Raw genomic sequence first — 17,289 nt, 5'->3', positions numbered from 1 at the left:
CCACCCAAACCAAGGTTACAGGCATGTTCCTCCCCCATACAGTGCATTCTGCTTCCATTAGTTGTGGGTTTACTGCCCACCCAACTGGCACACTGTGAGTATTACTACCATGTGAACACCTTTAGTTTTGGTCAGTTAATACCAATTTGATGTTGAGTATGTGTGGTGCTTGTTTTTCCATTCTAGTGTTACCTCACTTCAAAGGGTGGGCTCAAGCTCTATCCAGGATAATGTAAAAGGTGCTAGATCACTATTGTTTTTGTAGTTGAGTAGTATTCCATGGTACACATATACCACATTTTATTAATCCACTCATGTATTGATGGGCACTTGGATTGTTTCCACATCTTTGCAATTGTGAATTGTGTTGCCATAAACATTTGAGTACAGATGTCTTTATTATAATATGCCTTTTGTTACTTTGGGTAGATGCCCAGTAGTGGGATTGTTGGATCAAATGGTGTTTCTATTTTTAGCTCTTTGAGGTATCTCCAAATTACTTTCCACAGGGGTTGTATTAATTTTTATTCTTAATAATTTTTGTCCCTCATTTTTTTTTTTCAGCATGTCTGTTGTGTCTTCATTCAACTCTTTTCAGAATGTTGAATCAACAAGATCAGAATCAGGCTCCTGGGATATACTTGTGTTGTTATTTCCCTAGGGCTGCTGTCACATAGTACCACAAACTGGGTGGCTGAAAACAACAGAAATGCATTCTTACAGTTCTGGAGGCTAGAAGTCTAAAAGTAAGGTGCTGGCAGGGCCATGGTTCCTCTGAAACCCGTAGGGGAGAATCCCTCCTTGCATTACATTCTTCTAGTTTCTGGTGGTTGCTGGCAATCTTTGGCACTACTTGGCTTGCAGTTGCAGCACTTCAATTCCTGCTCCATTGTTGCATGGTGTTCTCCCTGCACATCTCTGTCTTCACATTGTGTTTTCCTCTTCTTATAAGGGCAGCCTTCATGTTGTGTTAGGTCCCAATCTAATGACTCATGTTAATAACATTTACAAAGACCTATTTCCAATTAAGGTCACATTCCTAGGTGTTGGCAGACAGGACTTCAACATGTCATTTCAGAGGACACAATTTAACCCATAACATCTGCCAACATTATTTTGTGGGTTGACATCAATTCATTAGTCACTGCCCTTTGTGTACAATAATTCCACTGGCTACTAACTTGATAATCTTTCTTAGCATTCAACCTATATTTCCTCATTCTATACAAAAGGATATAAAAAGAGAATTCTTCTATTGTCAGTTGACTCACTGAAGTCCCCATAAGCTTTGTGTCCTGGATTTTTATGTTAGACAAGCCTGTTATTCTTTCAGAGCAAAACATGAGTGGAATGTGACAAACCATTCTTACACATTTTATGACAGTTGCTCCCTTTTCCAGGTACTTACAATCCATTGCTTTAGTAATCCATCCTTGCACCCAGTGGATAAAATACCTATAATTTTCCACTCGAAAGTGGGACTGACACTGGCTTTCTTCCAGTTTTCATACTCCTTTTCCCTTCTCTAAGATTTCTCATAAAATAAGGGTGATTGTTGAGTGATTTCATTTATAAGTTCTCCTAGAGCCTTGGGAGGCAATTCATCTAAGCCAAATGACCTGAATTCATATAAAATAACTTTACTACCTTTGGATTTTGTATTCCCTTATGAATGCTAATTCTATACTTGGCAGAAAAATAAGAAGCAAAAATAGGAATTTAGACATTGTTTTCTTTCTATTAAACTTCAGTGTAACACCCTGTGCTCCTTGTAACATTCCTGGCCCTCTTTTGTTCATTTTATTATTTATAAAACAACATTTAAAAAACTTTTTGTCATCCTTAGCTCTTGGTATATGTCTGACTTCATTTTGGCCTTAGACTCCCTGACATCATGATTTCATACACGCCCGTGATTATTTATTCGTCTTTCCATTCTGAGAACATGCACTTGCTTCATGTGTTTCTTCCTTGTTTCTTTCTCCTAAGATGATTTTCCATTCCATAGTATAGGAACTGCATCAGTAAGAACTTCCCAACTCTCTTGAAGACAACCATTCAATAGTCATATTTGAAAGCACACACTATGGAATCATGAATTATAATATTTTTGAAACATGGCCCTCTATTTTTTTAAGTAAAGATTTTTTTCTTGCCCCTCCCCACTATGCCCCTCTAAATGTCTCAGCAGGGTACTCTAAATAGGCTTTGCCCAACCTTTTCTATAGTAGGTACTGTGATCTAAGATGATAGGACTGCTTTCTTCTAAGACTTTTATTTCCCTATCACCAAACAGCTCCTGTGTTTTTATTAGAATTAGGTCTAGAGTAGTACTTCTAAAGTCATTTATTCTACCGCTGGGGAACTGAGACAGAAAGGCTAGACAAGACCTTCTCAGAACCTTTATTTTTAGCCAAATGAGATTTGATCCTTTTTTATGGACAAATGAAATCCTCATTGTTGCTATATTTTTCTTGCCTCTGTGCTAAAGAGGAATACATTATTTTGTCTCTTTGCACAATGAGATGAGCTGTATTATTACAACAACAACATTTTTGTTTCTTTCTCTTATAATCTCTACTCTCATAGCTTCAACATGCTTCCACCAATGTTTTAGTTATTTCTAAACAGGAATATATGAAACAGGATGTGTAAATGGGACACATCCTCTCTTAGATTTGACTACATTACTATTATAATACCATAGATTCCAAGCTCAAAAGTAAATGAGAGAGAAATCCCTCACACAGAATTTAAATCTTCCAAGAATCTTAAAAAAATCAATTCTCCTTTCTCTGGCAGCACTCAGTCAAATCAAGAATAGAAGAAGCTTTCAGGAGCTTTCCTTCTAATATGGAAGATTAAGCCCTTTTTGAAGGGCAGTTTAAATTTGGGGAACAAAAAAAGACAGCATGGGGTGAGATTCCATTTTTATGGCTTTCAGCCTGAGGACAGTCGACAGTCTGTGGTCACAGCTGCACAGGTGGTGAAAACTCTGATAGGAAACCACAGTTCTCTGGCCTGAGGAACCAAAGAACAGAGATTAAGGCTAACCGCATCCCAGGAGTCTAGAAAAGAACCCTAGAAAAGAGAAATCTGGAAAAAGGAAGCCCATGCCATGTGTAAACTTTGCTCAAATCACTGGATGATTCCAGAGCCACTATTCTGTGGAATAGAATCCAGTGAAGGAGAAATAAACACATTTACATTTGAGCTGCCAACCAAGACACAGAGTTTGCAGTTTAAGTCCAAGTTAATTGCTTTCTTAAAAAAATTTTTTTAACAATCTTTTGAGGAATAAAACAGAATCCACATAACATTCCCAATGTTAAGGATACAATTTCAAATTACTTGACATACAAAAAATTAGAAACAGGTGACTCATTATTAAGAGAGAGAATGACCAATGAATAAAAACTCTAAGATGACTTGCAAGTTGATATAGCAAGAATTTGTAAGCACCTATTATAACTGCGCTCAATGAGGTAAAGGAAAATATACTCAGGGTGAATGAAAGGATAAAAATATCTCATCAGAACAGAAAGTATAAAAAAAGAACAAAATGTAAGTTGGGATATGAGAAATGGAAATACATAGAATGGAGATGACAGAAGAAAAGAGACAGTGACCTTGAAGATGGTTTCCTAGAAATTATCCAATTTGAGGAACATAGAGAAAAAGAACTGAAAAAGAAGTAACAGGTCCTCAGTGACCTATGAGGCACTATTGTAAAGATAGGAGGGAGATAATAGGGGGAAATATTTGATGAAACAATGGCCAAAAATTTCCCCAATTGCAGAAAGGCACAATTTTACAGATTCAAGCAGCTCAAGGAAACTCAAACAGGGCAAACACAGACACAAAAAAATGCCTGAGCAATTATAGTCAAACTGATGAAAATCCAAAGATAATAAGGATATCTTGAAAGTATCCAGGAAAAAAAAACGACACATTTCATGCAAAGGAACAATGATTTGAAATACTGCCAACTTCTCTTATCAAAAACTATGGAGGCCCAAAAAAAGTGAAAGGAAAAACAAATAATAAAACGATAAAATTATCAACTCAGAATTCTACATCTGATGAAGACATGTGTTATGTACTCAGGTAGGTATCCATCAGGGTATGAACTTACTGGGCATCTTGCCAAGAACTCAATTGCAGCCCGATACTTTTTTTAAAAAATGTTTTACTCAGTGCTATATCATAAGAATGTTTGAACTCTTGCCTTTTGGTAATCTTTGTCTTCTGTTTGTCCCCATTGTCAGAAATGTCTCAGAGCTAGCAGAGAGCAGGCATTTGTTAATAAAAGAATCTTTAACAGGTCATTGAGGAAGTGGCTTCTCAATATTCAAATGATAAAGGGAAAAGTGACAATTGTATGTCATTTCTGTTAATCATCAAGTGTATGAAAAGGGAGGTAAGTCACCTCACACGAGAAAGGCAGTGTCTGAGAGCTTGTCTGTAAATGTACATTCTTGGTTTCACTCCACCTAACATTGGCATGTGTGTGGTATATTCATTTCTGCTTTTCATTTGAAATAATTCAAGGATGAAAGCTTTTAAAACTGAATATTGAAAACCCAGTGAGGATAATGTCTGATTATTTTTTAATGTTATCTTTAGTATGAAATAAATGGACTTTGTTGAAAAGCCCAGATGACTTATGTTTAATTCCTGGAGTTCTGAACCTTTCATTCACTACCTTATAAAATTTAGGACTTAACATCACTTAGGATTCCAAATGTTTCATTAATTTTACCCCTAAATTATATCTAAGAATTTATATGTATTTTAATATTCAGATAAAATCTGCAGCCATGATATTTAAACATTTTAAGCCAAACATGTCCATCTTTTTTCTTCATAATTCTCTCTACTGTGTCCAATTCTCAAGATGTTTTACATATGCTTTTTAATTTTTAATTAAGCACAAGTGATGCGTGAACGTTTTCTTCTTGTAAAATATCAAAAACTCCAGAAATACACATATAGCTTTAGCTCCTCTGAAGGCATTCTCAGAACTTGGTCCATTCCTTCTGCTCAAAAATAATGAGAATTATGAGGTTAGTCTATCATTCCAAATATATTCCTTATATGGACAACTATGTGTATCCTATAGAACTGTGGTCCCCAACCCCTGCAAGCAGGCTCCGTCTGTGGCCTGTTAGGAACTGGGGTGCACTCACTGCCTCCTGAGCTCTGCCCCCGCCCCCCTCACTGGTCCATGGAAAAATTGTCTTCCATGAAACTTAGGAACCCAGCCACACAGCCCACCCCCTGTGTACCTCCATCCGTGGAAAAATTGTCTTCCATGAAACTGGTTCCTAGTGCCAAAATGTCAGGGACAACTGCTAGAAAACATATAACACTTCGTATATTTTTCTTGGACATACTTTCTTGTGCATATGTGCAAGTATTTCTCTAAGGAGCAATACAAGTAGTAAAATGATTAGGTCATAAGGTGTGAACATTTTAATTTTTCATAAGTAATGCCATATTATTCTCCAGAGTGGTTGTATTAATACCAATTAATTAATTATTAATTAATACCAATTAAGCTTTCTACTTGCAGGATACTCTTTTACATACATTTTTACCAATGCCTAATATTTTAAGCTTTTAAGGTTTTGTCCATCTAATGGGGGAGTCAGCACGTTATAGTACATGTACCAAATCCAGCTCACTGCCCTTTTAAAGCCTGTAAGCTAAGAATAGTGTTAATATTTTTAAATGGTTACATTTTAAGTGGCTATATACATACCTACAGAATACCCTCTATTTTTCTTCTCAACCTACAAATCCTAAAATATTTAATATCTGGCCCTTTAACAAAAAATGCACTAACCCTAATCTCCTATATAATAAATAGTGTGTCATTGTTCTAATTTGCATTTCCATAATTACTTAGTAACATTGAGCATCTTTTCATAGGTTCATTTGACATTTGTATTTCCTTGTCTGTAAATTGCTTATTATTTATAAATTGTGCTCATGTTTCTATTTTTAAAATTGATTTGAATGAACTCTGCATGCTTTCTGAATACCCACTGTGCTGGACACTGTTGCTTGCCTACCCAGTGGTCATCTTCCCCACCCTTTCTTTTCTGCCAGGAGAACTGTAGTTTTCTAGGTATTGGGCACTGATGCACGTCTGGGGATGTGAACCTTCACCCAAATCTTAACAGGGGGGATGTAAAATTATAATTCTTCTAAATCCTTGTGGCAAATTGCCTGTGATCAGTTCAGGATTGAACATGTGATGAAATGTGTCCAATGAGTATTTATTTTCCCCTCAGCTTATAAAAAGAGCACCAGGATATTTTTATGTCTTGGCAGCCTCTGTTTGCTTTCTTCTCATGTGACTTCTGGGAATGTGACAACCATCTTTTGAGAACAGCAGTAGCCAGATGAAGTGGACAAGCCAGCATACTGAGAATAACAAAACAGCAATATAAAAACAAGGTGAGTTCTACATTTTGAACCTCTTTATAATTTAGGCCATTTTTAGATGAGGTTTCTATTATTTGTAGCCAAAGACATTCTAACTAATGTATCTAACATTCAATGCTCTTCCATGTGAATTTTAGAGCCATATTATCATATTCTAATTACTTGAACTGATTAGAACTACTTTGCTTTTGTAGATAATTTGAGCTTAAATAATATTCATAAACTTGAGTTTTTCCATAAGAATCTCTCCATTATTCTGGTCTTGCTATGATCTGAATGTTGATATTTCCCCACAATTTATATATTGGAACCTAATACCCAAAGGGTTAGTATTGAGATATAGAGCCTTTGGGAAGTGTTAAGTCACAAGGGCTTCATTTTTCTGAGAAGGATTAGTGCCCTTATAAAAGAGATTGGAGGGCACTGCCTTGCCCCTTCTTCCATGTGAAGACACCGTGAAAAAGTGCCATCTTTGAAGCACACAGCAAGGCCTTACCAGACAGTGATTCTGTTGGCACCTTGGTTTTAAACTTCCCAGGCTCCAGAATTGCAAACAATGTATTTCCATGATTTATAAACTACCCATTGTTTTAGTATGTTTGTGCTGCTGTAACAAAATACCTTAAAGTGAATAATTTATAAACAATAGAAATGGATTTCTCCCAGTTCTAGAGGCTAGAAAGTCCAAGATCAAGGTGCCCGCAGATTGGATGTTTGGTGAGGGCTGGGTCTCTGCTTCTGAGATGGTGCCTTGTTGTTGCATCCTCACATGGAGGAAGAGGTGAAAGGATGGACTTGCCCCTTCAAGCCCTTTTATAAGGTCACAGTCCTATCAGTGAGGGCAGAGCCCTCATGGCCAAATCGCCTCATAAAAGTCCCACTTCTTAATACTATTGCATTGGGGATTATTTGAGCATGAATTTTGGAGGGACCCAAATATTCAAGCCATAACATGCTACCCCTAGCCTTCCAAAATTTATGTATTTCTTATGTACAAAAAAAAAATACATTCCCTGCATCCCAATAGCCCCAAAAGTCTTAACTCATTCTAGCATCAACTTTAAAGTCTAAGTCCAAAATTCCATCTAAATATCATCTAAATAAGATATAGTTGAGACTTAGGTACAGTTCATCCTGATGTAAATTTCCTTCCAGCTGTGAGCCTATCAGATCAAACAATTTATGTGCTCCCAAAATATAATGGTATGACAGGTATGGAATAGACATTCCTATTCCTAATAGGGAAAATAGGAAAGAAGACAGGGATAACAGGTCCCAACCGAATCCTGAATCCAACAGGGCAAGCATTAAATCTTAAGGCTGCAGAATAATCTTCTTTGACTGCATATCCTGGCTTCCAGACACAATGGGGTGGAAGTTAAGCCCCTGAGGCTCTGGGAAGCTCCACACCCATGGCTTTGCTGGGCGCAGCCCATATAACAGCTTTTATGCATTGGAATCAGGTTCCAGTGGCTCTCCCAGGTTGGCATTGCATGGTGGTGGCTTTACCAATCTGGGGTCTTGGGGGCCCTGCCCCTCTGGCAGTTTACTGTCTGGGCCCTGAGGATCTTTGGAGCATCCTTTGGAATCTAGGTGGAGATAGCCGTGCCCCCAGAGCTCGTGCACTCTGTGTACCTTCAGAGTTATTTAATAGCACCACATAGAGGTTTGCCATGTATGCCCTCCAGAGGAACAGTCACTGCTGCACTGGGGCCTACTTGAGCTATACCTGGAATGGCTGAGGAATGCTGCACCAGAATGAGGCTAGCAGAGACTTGAGGTGGTGCTGGGCAGTGAACCCCAAGGTCATACAAGGGCCCTGGGTCCCTCCTTTGAAATCATGTTGCCCTTGAAGCCCTGGCATGCTGGGCCTGTGATGGGAGTGGCAGCCCTGACAATCTCTGAAATGCCTTCAAGGTTGTTCTTCCACAGTCTTGATGAATAAGCATCTGGCTTCCTTCTATGCATACTGATCTCCTTATCAATTGGTCAGTAGGTAGTACCCTTGGTGTTCTCTCCTGAACATGCGAGGTCATGTTTTACAGGCTGAACATTTTCCTCTCTTTAAGTTCTGCTTCCCTTTTGATTATAAATTTCACTTTAATTTATTTCTCTCTTCTTTCATTTTACTAGACTGTCAAGAGAAGCCAAGCAGCTCCTGCAACACTGCTTAGAGACTTTCTCTCCACCAAATATCTTAGTTCATTGCCCTTAAGTTCTGCCTCCCATAAAACAGTAGAACACAAACACAATTCAGTCAAGTTTTTTGCCACTTTATAACAAAGATATGTGTCCAATACCATGTTCCTCATTTCTGTCTGAAACCTCATTAGAATTTCCTTTACCCTCCACCTTTCTACGAGCATTCTGATCACAACCACCTAAGTAACCTGTGAGAAGACTTACGCTTTCCTTCCAGCTCTTCTCTTCTTCTGAGCCCTCACCAGAATAGCTCTCTATGGTCCAGCCTCCACCCATGACCCAGTTCCAAAGCCACTTCCATATTGTTAGGTGTTTGTTACCGGAGTACCCCACTCTTGGTACCAGTTTCCTTTATAGTCTGTTCATGCTGCTATAACAGAATACCTTAGATTGGGTAATTTATAAACAATAAAAATTTATTTATCCCAGTTTTGGAGACTGGAAAATCCAAGATAAAGATGCCAGCAGACTCATGTGTGATGAGGGCTTACTCTCTACTTCCAAGAAGGTGCCTCATTGCTGCATTCTCAGATGGAGGAAGAGGCAAAAAGAGGCAGAGACAAATTCATTCCCTCAATCCCTTTTATAAGGCAACTAGTCCCTTCCATGAGGGCAGAACTCTTAAGGCCTAATCAACTCCTAAAGGCCCCACCTCTTAATACCATTGTGTTGGGGGATTAAGTTTCAACAAGAATTTTGGAGAGACAAAAACATTCAAACCACAGCACAGTATAAAGTATTGTTATAGCAACCTAAACAGACTAAGAAAGGTCTTCTATTAGGCCTTTAAATAAAATTTTTTCTATAAACCTTTTGTGAATTTTTATTAGATTGATTACTAGGTACTTTATAGTTCTCATTACTAGAAGAAATGGTTTTTATTTTCTTATTATTTTACATAATGGTTCTTTGTTGGTGAAAAGAAATGTTATGTTAATAATGATATTGTATACCACAAACTTGCTACATTTCTTTTAATTTTAATAGTTTATCTGTGGGTTTCCATGAAGTCAGACATATTATTTGTTAATAATTATATTTTTGTAACTTACATTTGTTGCCTTATAATTTTTATATCTTGCATCTTTATCTTATTGAATTATTTTTGGTAAATACAATGTTCAGTAGAAAGTATGAAAGAAGTCATCCATATATTATTTCTGCTTTGTTTCTGAATTTAGTGAGAAATGTGTCAAAATGTCATCTGTAAAAAAGATACTTGTTGTAAGTTTAAAGTAGACAGGCTTAATATAAAAGTAAGTCATCCTTTTATTTGTTTATTTTTATTAATCTTCCAGTTTTTCTTTTTCACTGACATGAACGGGTACCGAATATCATAGAAAAAACTTTGGCCTCTATTTAGATAACATAGATTTTTCTCATTTAATATGTCTTAATGCGGTGAATTACATTGATGGATTTATTAATTATCAATATTGTATTGCTAGAAAAGACCTTCTTTGTCCTGAGTGGATAGAGATAGCTGTTCCAAACATTTTAGAATTTTATTTGTATGTTGTTTATTTTCTCTGCAAATAACTAGCATAATTGGATTTGTTCATCTTTTATTTTCTGTTTCACTCTTTCTACCTCCATTTTATCCTGATTACTTTTCACAAATTTCTTTGATTGGTAAAAATAAATTATTTAGATGAATACATAGTATAATTTTAATTTTTCCACTTTTTCGTATAGAAACATTTGAGGTGATGAGTTTAAGTCTGAGAATTGTTTTGGCTTGGTTATACAATTGTTATTTACTCCTCATCCAAAGTGGTGAGTTAGATTTATTCATTTATTTTTTTACATTTAGCCGATATATTGAGTGCTTCTTTCATTCCAGACTCTTTACATATATTAATTTAAGCTTCAAACAACCCTGGAGATTATCCTAATTTCCCAATTGAGAAAACAAACTCTGAGAGGTTAAGTGACTTGCCTAATATCACTCAGCTAGTGACTGGTGGAAACTGAGGCTTACCTCTGCCTCATGGAATCCTTACAAATATCATTTAAGCAGAACCATGGTAGCAGCAGGGTCTCTTTCATAGGATTTTCACTGGCAATACATTTCCTCAGTGTATGTTTGGATTTGATGGATTAGATGTAATACAGGAATGGAAAAATAAAAGACTAAACTTTCTATTATGTCTAGAATATTCCATATCTCCTGTTATTAGTGCTTTGAGCTTTGCTTCTTCTTGTATTTGGTTCATGTAAATAAATTTGATGAGAGCATGAATTTTTCATGAAAAAGGTTAACACTGAAGCCATGAACTTAAGGAAGTTTTATAGAAAGAAATTTTTTCAGAAGTATTTTTGGAGCAAGAAAAATTAAATTTTGCAAGCTATTTTCTTCACTTTTACTTCCAAATCCTGCTTGTTTTAGTAGCATCACCCCACATGAAGGTTATAAATGAAAATGACTGGAGTATTTTCCAATAGGGACATTTTTCTAGTCAAAGTTCATTTTTAACTAGCAGAACCAGAAGTATTAAAATTGAATTTGTGATCTTTCTTGGGATTAGGGGCTATTTTTTCTTAAAATGAAGAAAGAGATGACCACGTATGTCCTTTTATTGCTTTTAAGGGAATAACCTAATTAAACATTTAGGAATATGATGTAGCCCCTTTTCCAACACACTGAAGCACCAAACTGGTATTTTGAAAGATGTGAGGGAAATATGAAAATGAGATTGTTTTTTGACTCCTTTTAATGGCCAACTTATCCACAAATATTTAAATTACTAGGTTTGTATTCAGGATGATGAAAAGAACAAACACAGTCTCTAAGAGGATCTAATGATGAGTTCAGAGAAACCAACAGAGTTTAGTGACATCACAACTTTCATTAGAGAAAACACTCTCTAAAAATTGCTCTGCGATAATATTGATTAAGCTTTAGCAACTGATTACAATTTCACCTTATTGTTCTCTCAGGCAAGATGCATGATATTTTTTATATCACTTTTGATGTTTTCATTAGGCTAGCAGTGCATAAAATCCTGGCTTATTGCCTACTTGAATGTCAGGCTAAGATATTTTCTGTGTCATTTTTTAAAGTGAAAAACATATACTTTTCTGAGTTCTTCATATTTGAATTGGATGATGAAAAATATTTCACTTTGCCAAGAGTGAATCTGCCATATACAGAACATATTCATTTCAATGAAATTAGGGAGGTTATATTATTTTTTATTTGCCTTTTTTGCTTTTATGAACTTAATATCACAAGGAGCCACATTTGTGTTATTTATTGTGTCCTGAAGTTTATTAAATAATATTGTGAGCCCACTAACGAATGTATTATTTCCCTCTACTTCAGTTTTGGTAGAACTTGATTTTTGTCAAGGAATACAGGTCATCAATATGTGGATTCTTATTTCATTTTCTTTCCTTTTTAAATTTTTTCCTGATGGGAGAAGGTAATTAGGTGCTAAGACATTTGACAACTTATTTCAGTGAGTGATTTAATTCAAGCCTTACTACCTCTGTGGGCAAAGCAGAGTTTACAGTGGTGGGAGGGAAACCTGTTTGGAAGCAGTCTGGAACCGTGGAGGTCACTCTTCATTTCCGCAGGGTTGTCATCCAGATGCCTTCCTATTTGTGCTTTTGCTTCACTTCACCCAGCTGAGCATGGCTGTTTTCTTGATCCTTTGCATTTCACACCACTGAGCCTGATTGTTCTCGGTCTGTAGTCGCTCACTTGTAGCATTACTCACACTAATATTGTAGGCCTCAAAGCTTAGCCAAAACCAATCCCTGGAGATACATAGATGGTGAATCATTAAAGGGCATGCAAACCACCAAGAGTATCAGAAGCTCACAGAGGCTATTTCTGCCATGTGAATTTGTAATTTAACAGGCTTGGCCATTGTATTTTGGAATTAGCCATCTGATTGATGAATTGTCTCAGTGATTGTACCGGAGAGAGAGATCCACAAAAAAGTTCTGGCATATGCCCCCAGGATCTTATTTCACATATTGGCTTCATTTGTGAAAGGAAGCCCAACTCTCGTTAATACTGATAAATTGAGAACCTGACTTCTCTCTTACTCTTTGCAATATATTTTGTTTCTCCTTTGTGATATTCAGTCTGATCCTGTCCTTTGTATTAACAAACCTCTCTATGTAACTCAAACTGCTCCTTTGGAGAGTCATGAATAAACTACTAAAATCCAACCTCTATCTGTATATTGCCTGCTTTGTGAAATAATGAAATTAAATGACTCATCAGTGAATACCAAATTCACTGCATTTATAATGTTAGTGGATTTATTAGTTCATTCCTCAGAGCTCTAGTGAATCCAGATAAAAGACATCCTGTGTATTCCCTAGGTACACAGCCATGACATTTTAGGATTCCCAAGATATAAACTGTTCTTGTGTTAGATAGAAACTATTACTTGGAACTTGATCTACAAAGGCTTGCAAGGAAAATTAGTTTTTATACTTATTCTGGGGGTTTAAAACTGAGACTGCATGCCATGCTTGTTCTGGATAAATGGACCACTGAAAATATTGGAAATCTTCATCCATTCACTCATTTAATCATATTTCTTGGGTACCTACTATGTACTACTACTCTATTATACATCGGAAATACAAAGTTGAAAAAACCATGGTGTCTCTTTCAAGGAACTATCATAGGATCATAGGATATATAGCTTCTACATCAGTTAAGCATGTATTTGTACAACTCTTAAATATATTTAAGCACTTGTATTGATATAGACACCATAAGGGAGTATCCTGGCATGTCCGCAACACCCATTCTAAATTACCATACCATTTTATCTGCCTACATCTCTCATGATTTTCCTTTACATTATTTACTATGGTCATGGAACCATACCTACAAGGTTCTCTTACAACACTGGGAACTCACCAAAGATAGGCTATAACCCATCCATCTACTATTTCTTGAGTAAGCTATGGAGGTGGCATCTTACAATATAATGCACTGACATAAGTAAGAAAGGGTCACTAATTAATTATTTAAGCAGCTGGTTTTCTAGTTTGTATGCTAGCACACTTATTTCACTAATTTTTTTCCTCCTGGGGGCATCAGAAGACTTTGGTTTCTAGTTCTGGCTTCACCACTGACTATGTATGCTTTAGCAAATCATACAACCTTTCTGCACCTCAGTTTCCCCATCAGCTTCTAAAATGATGGCCAATTTAACCCCAATTCTATATATAAATGTATGTGTTCTTTCCTAGTAAGTAGAACTAAAATAGACAATTTGAAGCCTGCTTGGTTTAGAGTGCATTACTAGAAACAGATGCTATTGGAACTTCTCTATTTTTAATGTTGAGACTTAAGGAATTCCTTCTCAGAATATATTCTCAAAGTGGAGTAAGTATATGGTATTCATCACCATGATCTTTAGGCTCTTAACTTATAGACCATGTAGGAACAGAAAGGCAAAAGAGAAAAGTGGAAAAGGGATTAATGAATTAGATGAAAATGTCGTTACATTTACCTGAGCGAAATCTCACTGCTGCATGAGGATTATTCAACCCCAGTGGTCCTGAACAACTGTCCATTTTCCTGCTGGAACAGAACATCTACACTTCCTAAGGTCAGAGTAATCTCAACATTCTCTGTGATGAGGGTGGATGGATTTTACTTTTCCCTAAGTTGTGTTTTTAAAAATGCATTATTCAAACATTATTTTTTTCAGGGGAAAAAAATACAAGGCATTTTATAAAGATATATTTTCATGGATAAAAATCACATTTAAAAATTATATATATGCACTAATGTACATATATTCATTAAACACTTACTTGTATATGTGCTTATAAACACTGAAGGTAATTCCTTATTCCAATACTTCTTTTCATGATCAAATAATTTTAAAACATTAGGATAAAAAAAATCTTTTATTTTTTTCTTCTTTCCACACAACCTGGAAAAAAAATATTCATGGAGTTTGTCCATCTCAGTAAAATAAACACCTCTGACTTTTTAGGTCAATGGAGCAAGGTTCTCAGGTGAATGTTGTGAATTTCACCTATCACAATGCATATTTTGTCAACATTAGATAATCAGAGGTATATTTCACTCTTCAGAAAAGATTTTCTTCATTCTGATTACTGTCATTTTAATTATGAATTCATGGAGGGAACAGATGCTTTTAAATTTAATGCACCTGGAGACAAATATATTAATATTCATTTTATTTTAAGAACATAAATTGCTAAGTATTATAACTTACCTTACATAGCTTAGCTATGGTACATTTGTTTGCATGTTCAAGTTCTTTTAACTTCTAATTTTTACAGTAAGTCTGTAGGAAGTAGGGAGAAGGTCACTATTATTGGCTTGGCTGGGAAGCTAAGTGATTAGTCTGGGATTTCCCAAGCTAGATGTAGATTTTAAAATAAATACAGCATTTTCCAGTCTGACATTTTGAACTTATGTAAAAAATAATTGATAAAATTGATACTGAGAGAAATCAAATATTGAGTAAAATTTTCCTCACATGAAACAATGTGTGTCTTTTTAAGAGATCATCTCCAAAAGTTGAGATTTTACAAGTTCATGTACCAAAGGTGAAAAGAGTAGCAGAAACCTAAAAACAAATCCAAAAGACTGGCACAAAACCAGTAAGGGTAATGGGCAAAAGCACTCAGAGGGTTAGGTAAAGTGAAGGCCATGCCTGAGAATAACAATAGCGACAGCACAGAGCCTGTTTCGGGAAAATCCTGGGACAGTATAGAAAAACTGTCCTCCAAACTGACATGGAGCCTAGAGACCAAAGAATGACTCAGACAAGTCCAGCTTGGCGAGTTAGATGAGCTTATTAGAGGTTCCTTACAAGGGCGCTTATTCCTGGTCAACACAGGGATCTTCTTCTGGGCACTGACTACGCCAGGTCTGTACAGGAACCCTCTGGGCATTCCCTCCTGGTTAGCACAGGAACTCTCCACGTACATACTCCTGGGCGTTGGCAAAAGTTCTTCAGAGAGTAAAGTCAGCACTGCCTACTGGTGTGTTGCCTTAAGTTCTTTCCCAGTGAGTGACACAGAGCTCTTACATTATATCATCACTTGTTCACCTTGAAACAAACCAAGCATGCTCAGTACAATCATCATGTGTCTTCATATGTTAACGATATAATTCTCCACTAGGCAGAGATTTTAGTATTACAATTAGCTAAAGGGTATTATAGGTCAGCCAATGCAGTTCTAAAGCAGTCAGCCTGGTTTATATTGGTTGCCTCTGCCTCAAGAAAGTGCTGAAGCATATCTCTTGCGCCTAGTACCTATCTTTTGGCTTTTGTTTAATGTATTTGGTAACAATTTTGTTGGGCACTCCAAGCTAGCATGACACAGTGTACTTTGGTGGGGAACTTGCATTTTTCCTGCAAAGCCATAAAGAAGAATGCTGACAGAGCTTAAAAGTTAATAGAAGATAAAAGAAGATATGAGAGGTAAGATGTTTAAGAGCTCTAAGCATTAGGAAAATAAAAATTAAAATCACAATGAGGCCAGGCACGGTGGCTCACGCCTGTAATCCTAGCACTCTGGGAGGCCAAGGCTGGTGGATTGCTCGAGGTCAGGAATTCAAGACCAGCCTCAGCAAGAGCGAGATCCCTTCTCTACTAAAAATAGAAATAAATTATCTGGTCAACAAAAAAATATATATAGAAAAAAATTAGCCGGGCATGGTGGCTCATGCCTGTAGTCCCAGCTACTCGGGAGGCTGAGGCAGGAGGATCGCTTAAGCCCAGGAGTTTGAGGTTGCTGTGAGCTAGGCTGATGCCACGGCACTCACTCTAGCCCGGGAACACAGCGAGACTCTGTCTCAAAAAAAAAAAAAAAAAATCACAATGAGATACCTCTATGTACCCATTAGAATGGCTAAAATTAAGAGGACTGACTGACAATACCAAGTATTGACAAGGATGTAGAGCAACTGGAGCTCTCATGAACTGCTCATGGGAGTATAAAATGCTACAACCACTTTGCAAAAGTGTTTGGGAATTACTTAAAAGTTAAATGTATATTTACCATGTTCCTCAGCCATTCTACACTCAGGTGCATACCCAAGATATGAAAGTATGCATGCCCACTCAAAAACCTGTGTATGAATGTTTATAGCAGCATTATTCACAATCTCCAAAAACAACCCAAATGTCCATCATACCATTTGATTCAGTTCATGTAAAATTCTAGCAAATTTTAGACCTTCTAGTGATAAAGTCAGATTGGGGCAAGGGCAGAGGAAGGGGTGGACTGCAAAGTGGCACAAGAAAGCTTTTGGGGGTAATGAAAATGCTCCATATCTTGATTGTGGTTTCATGGGTGCATACATGTGTCAAAACTCATCAACTTGTACATTTTAAGTGGGTACTATTCATTGTACATCAATTGGACTTCAGTGACATTGATAGAAAGTGACCTAGTCAATGAAAGGCCTTTGATAGACAGCTATGAGAAAAGCAAATTGGGACATGAGCGAAAACTCATCCTGGAGTGAGAAGCAAAGACAGAGACAGAATCTGGAGAGAACAAAAGCTGAGCTCTGTGTTTCTACCCTCCGTTCACTTGACTAATGAATGCAAGCCAGTGGGAGTAACTAGTAACTAAGTCTGGGTCAATGATGACAACATTTTAAATAAT

The 17,289-nt window shown here is 36.7% G+C and overlaps 1 long non-coding RNA gene across 7 annotated transcripts in view; it reads left to right on the top strand.

The window, feature by feature from the left end:
• LOC123645805 overlaps positions 1 to 17,289 on the top strand; it is a 112,443-nt gene that overhangs the window by 56,515 nt on the left and 38,639 nt on the right. For 5 of the 7 annotated variants that reach the window (XR_006737708.1, XR_006737704.1, XR_006737705.1 and 2 more), the window contains one exon: positions 6,300 to 6,465. This is a non-coding gene — a long non-coding RNA (uncharacterized LOC123645805). The remainder of the gene's footprint in view (positions 1 to 6,299; positions 6,466 to 17,289) is intronic. The other 2 variants (XR_006737706.1, XR_006737709.1) reach the window with 1 other exon arrangement.

This window comes from Lemur catta, chromosome 10 (assembly GCF_020740605.2).
Source record: "Lemur catta isolate mLemCat1 chromosome 10, mLemCat1.pri, whole genome shotgun sequence".
In the NCBI taxonomy this organism is placed as follows: domain Eukaryota; kingdom Metazoa; phylum Chordata; class Mammalia; order Primates; family Lemuridae; genus Lemur; species Lemur catta.
The sequence above is the reverse complement of the archived record's forward strand: the minus strand, read 5'-3'. Positions and strand labels throughout refer to the sequence as shown.